Below are 8,362 nucleotides of genomic sequence, written 5' to 3' on the forward strand. Positions count from 1 at the left end.
ACCCCTGGGGAAGTCCACTCTAACTTTCGACTGAACTGGCAGGATTCCAACGTGCCTTAGCATGTTTCCGGCTATAGCGTGAGGCTGAGAGGAGTTATCGGCCCAGAGTTCGAGCATGAGGTTGAAGGTGTTCCTTTGGCCCTGCCCTGCAGCTGCTGCTGGAGCACCTGGAGTGCCTGGTTTCGCGACATATTCCACCCGTCGGGATGACAACAGGCAAGCGGCAGGCGCAGTCCCCAGCCGGCATGAGGAGTGAGGTGGAGGTGCTCAGGGCGCTGAAATGGCTCTTTGAACACCACAAGGCCCTGGACGAGAAGGTACCAGCCATCCGGCCGTCCTGGATTTGTACACTTGCTGCCTTGTTAGGCGGATGATGCACATATTTATGTAACTAGTTGACTTTTGAGCGTCTTGAATTCTTGTATATACTTTTTTTTTCTGTAAGAATTCAGAGTTTTATATGGTTAAAAAGCGTTGCCTGCATACATGCTCAGTCGTGTCCGAATCTTTGCAACCCTGTGGACTGTAGCCCACCATGCTCCTCTCTTCATGGGGCTTCCCAGTCATGAATACTGGAGTGGGTGGCCATCTTCTACTCCAGGGAATCTTCCTGACCCAGGGATCGAACCTGCCCTCGTGCATTGGCAGGCGGATTCTTTACCACTGAGCCACCTGGGAAGCCCCCAGTTAAAAAGTATTAGTTGGCATGAATGTCTCAAGATTTATTATATTCTGTATATCAATTTGCAGTTAAAAACTGGGTAATAATTAATTTAGGAGAACATTTTGTTCTCTCAAACTTAGAATTTAAAGCTGTTAACAAGCAGATTCTCTTGACGTTAAGATCAATGAGAGACATTCAAGGTATTCTGTGACAGTATCCATGTATTAGGGTGAGTATACACTAAGAAGTGTACTAACGTATATACACACATCAACACACAGTGACTCGGCCCCTTTGATTTGAGTTGAGAGCGTGATTACGAGTAGCACTTGAAAGGTGTAGTTTGTTAGAAGAAGAATTAGGTGCCACACATAAAGAGGTAAGTTTGATCAGTCTTTGTGTAATTTCCGTGAAGGGTTTGTCATTTGAATCCTTTCATTTTAAAAAAGAATGAAGGCTGTAGTGGTGGGCATCAGATGTTATTTATCTTTCTGATTGAGGACCCACCCACCAGGGTTATTTTAATGACTAGTAAACTAGACTTGTGGCTCAGAGTTGCAGGATCTCTTAAGTACCCCTTTGTCCAGTAGAAGACAAATTCTGACTCTAATCACCTGGTGGTATTTGGGATGGATAGCATCACCATGTATTTTCTTTTTATGTTGTGTTTTCAGTTTAGAGTTGAGTTTTCCAGGTGGAGTTTTGCTGTCTTTACTTATTTCTTTACTCTGATTCAATTTTTTTGGTTTTAGCAGATGATTCTTTCAGAGGAGAATAACCAGGAAAAGATACTAACGGACAGGGTGCTTGATGTACATCATGAGCAAGAAAACATGCCAAGCGCCAATGGAAAGGCAAGTCCTTGGTCTCGCTCTCTGTCTGGTTCTCGTCTTACCATCCAGTCTGTGCGGGGCTGTTGGGACCTCTCACCGATGCACCATGTAGGTCTGAGTGGCCACGAGGGTCCTGTGAGCTCCCAGAGCGCAGAAGGCAGTTTTGACCTCACAGATTGCCCGGAAGTACTGTGTTCCCTCCCTCCCAAAACCAGGCTGTGTAAGGCTTCCTTTCCCCCTTAGAGACCCTCCGACGGCTCTCTAAGCCACAAGGAAGACATGGTTAAGAAGATGGAGCTCCAGGAAATCATAGAGAGGCAGTTGCGGGAGCAGAGCCAGATGGAGGAGCGCCTGGCAGCCCTCTCTGCCCACGTGAAACATCTGGAGGAGGACCTGGACACGGCCAGGAAGGACCTCCTCAAGTCCAAGAACATGAACAGAAAACTTGAGCAGGACATCTGCGAAGTGAGTGACTGCAGCTGTGTCTGTTGTCCTGAGGTGGAATGTGGGTTTCTTGTTCTCCCGGGGATCTCAGCCTTGGGATGGCTGCGTGAGTAAGAGCAGAGCACTGGACAGACCACAACTGGCTGCCTCCCTGCCTCCGCGTCGAGGTCTCTGGGGTAGAAGAGGCCTGGTCCAGGCGGTCCGTTGGCAGTGGACCAACATGAGGGCAGCCCTGACGCTGTGCCGCACCCTGGGTGTGGACTCCTCATTTCCACAAGTTCTAGGGGGCCCACTGTGTTCCTTTTTTAAAAATTCATTCATCCATTCATTCATTTATTGGCGTATAGTTGCTTTACACTGCTGTGTCAATTTCTGCTGTACAGCAAAGTGAATCAGTCAACTATCTATCTATCTATCTATTTACGTGTCTGTCTCTCTTTTAGATTTCCTGCCCATTTGCTTCACCACAGAGCACTGAGCAGACTTCCCTGTGCTGTACACTAGGTCCTCACTCGTTGACTTTATGTGTAGTATCAGTGCTGTATATATGTCAACCCGAGTCTCCCGGTTCATCCCCGCCCCCCGCCCCCCGCAACTGCCTGTCGAATGTGTTCCTGATGATGCTGAAATTTGCTTCTGATTCACTCAGGCGAGTCTGGTGACACCTGTGGAGCCTGTTCTCTCGGAGAGATGGGAGCATGCTGTGTGGGCTCTGCTGAGGCAGCTTGCCTGGCCATCTTCTCGAGTTTTCTGAGGTTCCGCTCCTTGAAGGGATGTGTGACAGTGATACCGGCGGTCAGACAAGTCGAGTGGTGTTTGCTCACCCTCAGATCCTCAGGCCCGAGCTGTGTAACCATGTGGAATCGTGATGTCTCTGGCGGTCATGTCTGCGGGTGTCCTGATTTATGAGAAACTCCCTAGCGGTCACTGTGAAAACAGAGAGTGCTGGGGACTCAGGCCTCTTCCTGTGAGCCTCGCCTCTCCTCTGTGCACAGACAGACAGCACCCACCCGGCCCACCCCTCTCCCGTGAGACCGTCTCAGAGAGAACCCCTCCAACATGTGGTACAGCAGGTGTACTTGTTTAGTAGCTTGGTGTGAGTAATTCTGTGTGAGAACTCAAAACAGAAATATTTGCACAGGTTTGCATAAGCTATTCACACTACTCTTTGGCAACAGGAGATTAGGTGGCAGAGTTTAATACGTATAGAATTCTAGAAAACGCGTTTTCAAGACCTTTCACTTTTAAAGTTAGGACTTTGCTCTCACATTGGTTACTTAGTGACCAGGGAGGGACCTGAAGTGGATTTTGAAGTGGCGGACAGGAGTTGCACCAGCAGCAAGTTCTGGTCCTGGTTTGAGCGTTTCATCCATGTGGTGTAACTCTGCTTTTGAAGAACTAGGCTTGAGAAGGCTGCTCCCAGTTGTGTACAATTTGACTTCTGTTTCCACTCGTTAATATTCTACTTTAATTCTGAGGAAATTGCATGAGACTTTTCCAACTTTCACTCGAGGAAACGAGCCTCAGAGCTCCCCGTTGGATCTGTTGAAGGTCCCTCCTTGTTCTGGGTCAAGCCCGCCTGTATGGTGTAGCAGACAGAGGTCCTGACTTCATGCCAGATACCTTCCCTCCTGGAATTCTTGGAATAACAGGGTAGTTTAGTATACTTTTCGTTTGCTGTTTGGGTTTATGATGTAGAAAAGAAGCTTGGTAAACCAAGTGGCTGGACAGAACGTTAAGACAGATGGGTGCCAATCGTGACCTTTGGGATAGGCGCATTTTTGCTCACGTCCGAGAAAACTGCCGTGTCTAGGATTTTTATTCTGAGGATGTTAACTTTATGTTTGATTTGAAACTTAGGACGACATCAGTAATAAACTTGAAAATGAAATTGCAAATAAGGATTCTAGGCATCGACAGGTAATGGCTTTTATGAACCGTGTCTGACTTTTATAGTAGTGAATTACTGAGGAAGGAAGGTAAAGATCTTTTCATGTGACTCCCACATTGGAAATCAAGTCCCAGTGTAAAGTTCTTATGACCCTAAAATACTGTGTTCAAAAGTGTGGATGTACATCATGGTAAATCAGCTGTACTGGAAGGAAATACATTTTTAAAAAATTGCGGGTGACTGCAACTTACAGGTTTGAATTATTTGGGACTTGGTTTAACCATTTTGTGGAATTCCATTCCTGACTCTTTTGTTTTACTTGAAGGTGAATCTGTTGGCTTGTTAGAGTTGTTACCGAAAGAGTAGAGAGCAGCAGGGAACTTCACGGCAGCTGGCTGCCTGTTGGGAACTGGGGTCACTGTGACAAAAGGCAGGGTTAGAGCTCCGGTCTGATTAGGGTTTGTACTTCCTGTGGTGTGGTGAGCCTTACTCGCTCCTGTTCCCGAGTGGTCTCAGATAATCAGGACTTAACCAGGAAAACCAAATCTGGCTTCTCCAAAACAAAGTGAGTCAGTCTGGTGCGTGCCAAAGTGTATCATTGTCCCCACCCCAAAAATAAAATACTAGAAAGCCATTGAAAAGTATGATGGGGAATGCTAATTAAAAGCATCACGATATACAAAATAATGGCTGTAAAAGGCAGATCAGAAAATACTATGTACCACATGCTATTGTTTTCTGCGGGTTTTAAAGCATAGCATATTGTTTGTGTACGTACATAGAGGAATACGCACACAGAAAAAGTAAGAAAGCTGCTTAGAAACAAACGCTAACCTCTCAGGAACCTGAGCTTATAGATAGTTTAATTTTTTTCTTTTTTAAAAAAGAATCTGTCTAAATGTTCTACATTGAAAGTTTTTCAGAGTAAGAAGATCTGTTAAAAGAATAATCGTGCATTTACAAATACTAGTTGACTGGCATTTCACCAGGCATGCTCTTATCAGGTCTGTATTTCAGAGGAGATGAAAGCCATATTTTGGCTTACACGCCCGTAGCCATCTGCGGTCGGTAGGGTTCCCTCTAAATGATGATTCTGGTGACGTTTTAAGAAGGGTCTGTAGTGAACCCTTCTTCCCTTAACTTGTCAATAAGAATGAATAAGATTCTACAGATCTTCTTTAATATAGAAGAACTTTTTTTTTTTTTTTTTAAGATGTCCTTGGGGAATGTTTAGGAAAAGCAAATACTCTGGCAGGAGGTGTTCTGCTCACTGAGACCAAGCCCAGGAACACTGAGAGAAAATATACCCTGAGGGAGCTTCCGAAACAGAATGAATCCACTAGACACGTGCATTTAGGTTTTGTCTCAGCTTACTTAAAGCGACAGTGGCTACACCTCTCGGCCTGTGTTGATCCTCTGCTCTCCCTTTGTAGACAGAGGATAAGAACCGCCAGTTGCAGGAGCGCCTGGAGCTGGTAGAGAAGCTGCAGCAGAGACTGCGGAGGGCAGAGACGCTGCCCGAGGTGGAGGCGGAGCAGGCGCAGAGGGTGGCCTCGCTCTCCAAGGTGCTGCTTTGGGTCCCTGGGGGGCGGGCACAGGGAGGGCCTGTTCCCCTGCTCTCCCACCGAGCCCCTGCCCATGCTGCTCAGTCCACACAGGAGCGCAGACATGGGGGTCGTGCTGCCCGTCTGAGATGGGAGCGCTCCCTGAGTGTCAGGCACGCCCCACTTCTGCGTCATCCCTACGTTAATTTCCCTCCAGTTTTGTCCCGAGTTCTGTGTGTCCCTAGGACGCTTCAGCTCCGAGTCACTGCTGCTCAGAGTTCAGTCAGCCACTCAAAGCCTAGCAGGATAGAGACCTAGAAAAATCCCATTCTCGTTTAAGAGATGGCCAAAATAGCTCTGTAATGAACACAGTTTTAAGTTTTATCCATACACTTGTTAAAGAAGTCCCAGCAGGGCATGTGCAGACCCGAGGCCCCACTCCCCACTCGCCGTCCCCAGGAGCCCGCGGGTGAGAGGCCATGTCCTTGGGATGTGGCGCTGCTGGGGGCACCGACCCCATTGCCAGCCAGCCAGCCCACCCTGTCCTTCTGATGGGAAAGGTGTTGCCCTGCGCTGCTGGTGGGCACTGGCTGAACATAGAGAGTCGGGCCGGGTCTGTGCTGACGCGGCTGTCGGAAGCCTTGCCAGGAGCTTAGTGAGTGCCCGAGGGGCCATCAGGTCGCGGGAGGCCGCCGGTGTCCGGTGCTCACAGACCCTCCCAGAGCAGGGTCACTAACAGCCGCCAGGGGGCACCCTTCTGCCTGTGATCTTCCTCTCCAGGCTTGGTTTCTCCTCTCCCCTGGCATCTCTGCTGTCCATCCCCAGTCGGCCTTGTAGTCCGACCTTTTGTCTTCCGGAAGCTCTACCACTCAGGAGGCTAAACGGTTCGAACTTCCTTCCCAGCTTAGGAAGGTAGAACGTGTGCCTCGGGTTTGCCGCTGTCTGCTGCTCACGCGGGCTCGCCACAGGCAGTCCGAGGAGGGAGCGCAGCGGCCGTGGGTGTGGGGCCTGGGGCACGGGGAGCACGTCTCCTCTCACGAGCTGGTCACCAGCATCCTCCGTGAGCCATGTGTCACACACGAAGCCGCGCAGGCTGTGTGAGCAGGCATGCGGGAGTGCTCCTGGCGAACCCAGGGCCCGTGGTTCGCACAGAGCATGGCCCGCTTGCCGCCCCTGCGATCACAGCCCGCGTGCTGTCAGGACAGGGTTGTTGTGAGCGGAGCTGACGCTGTTCTTGGCCGACAGGCAGGAGAGAGAGACACAGCAGCATCGAGGATAGGCTGCGCCAGATGGAGGCCCAACTGGAGGCAAAGAACAAGGAGCTGCAGCGGGTGCCTGTGCTGACAGGGAGGCGGCGTCTGGGCAGTAGACGTGGCTTGGGCGGGGGCCAGCACTGCCTTTCTCCACCAGTCCCGTCTCTGGCATCGAGTGTGTGCCTGTGTGGCCCCATCTGCTGATCCGGGCACCCACCTCCTTGGGAGCAGGGCCAGAGGTGGTCGCCCATAGGCAGTGGGTAGGAGCCAGGGCTTCCCCACATTCAAAGAGGCTGCTTGTTGCTCTGACCAGCCAGTCCGGGGAGCTGCTTGGGATACAGGTGGACCTCCCAACTGCCCCTCAGACAAACCTAGGGGTGCCAGCCTGGGGCCCATGAAACTGAAGGCATGGCACCCAGGTGTGGAGCCTGCTTGCCTCGGACGTGGCGCTGGAGTCCCACATGCCAAACCGCTGGTCCAGACACGGTGTATGTGTAGGATGGCTGCCTCTAGACAGGAGAACCGCAGTTGCCCTGCAACAGAAGGCGCATCAGGAAAGGGTGATGGTGGAGGCTCACATCACCGAGTCCTGAGAGAGGTTTCCTGGAAAGGTTGGCCACACGGCAATACAGGCCATCCAGGAAATGGAGTGGGGATCCCGGGTCCAGCCTCACGTGTCAGTACTGTCCCCACCATACCTGTGTTTTTGGGCCTGGACTGCAGAGCCTCACAGGCGAACTTCCAGGGAGCAGTGGTTCTGACTCCCATCGTGAGACCCGCGGTGAGGCGCCCTCCCCGCTTAGGCAGAGAGCTCAATATCTGCCGATCAGGGGTGCACTTCTTACTTTCATAACTGCTGCTCAGAGGCTGTTGAGATCGGGATGCTGTTTATGACTAGACTAAGCCAATTCAAAGTCAACTTTTGTTTTGCTTTAAAAATCTTTGAATGCCGACGCCTTATTGTGGAAGCTGTGACAGGTTTTGTTTCCTTGGGCTCAAAAATCACTGCAGACGGTGACTGCAGCCATGAGATTAAAAAATGCTTGCTCCTTGGAAAGCTACGACAAACATAGACAGCATATTGAAAAGTAAGAGACATCACTTTGCCAACAAACCATATACTCAAACCATATATGACAAACCATATACTCAAAAACTATGGTTTTTCCGGTAGTAACATATGGGTGTGAGAGTTGGACCATAAAGAAGGCTGAGCACTGAAGAATTGATGCTTTCGAATTGTGTTGCTGGAGAAGACTCTGCTTTAACAGAAAATAAACTTTTTAAATGTATTACGATAGAGAATTGCAAACATGCACAAAAGTGGATGGAGTAGTATAATAAATACCCATGACCCGTCCCGTCAATTAGTCTCAGCAATTTCTCATACAGAGCCAATCTCAAATAGATCATTCTTTTGTCTTCTCTCCATTTTTTTTAATACAGTAGGTCCTAAAACAGCTTTTTAAACCTTGAAATTGATGCTCATCTTATAAAACACAGACTTGGCAACTTTGTTATTGCATTTAAAAATTGCTTGAGGTAATTATTTCCAGTTTTTTAATATGAATTTTCATATTGGAAAAGACCCTGATGCTGGGAAAGATTGAAGTCAGGAAGAGAGTGGATGACAGAGGATGAGATGGTTGGATGGCATCACCAACTCAGTGGACATGAGTTTGAGCAGATGCTTAGCAGAAGTCGAGTTCCATTTTCCTTATGGCTAATCCACT

This window comes from Bos indicus x Bos taurus, unplaced genomic scaffold (genome assembly GCF_003369695.1).
Source record: "Bos indicus x Bos taurus breed Angus x Brahman F1 hybrid unplaced genomic scaffold, Bos_hybrid_MaternalHap_v2.0 tig00003389_arrow_arrow_obj, whole genome shotgun sequence".
Taxonomy (NCBI): Eukaryota; Metazoa; Chordata; class Mammalia; order Artiodactyla; family Bovidae; genus Bos; species Bos indicus x Bos taurus.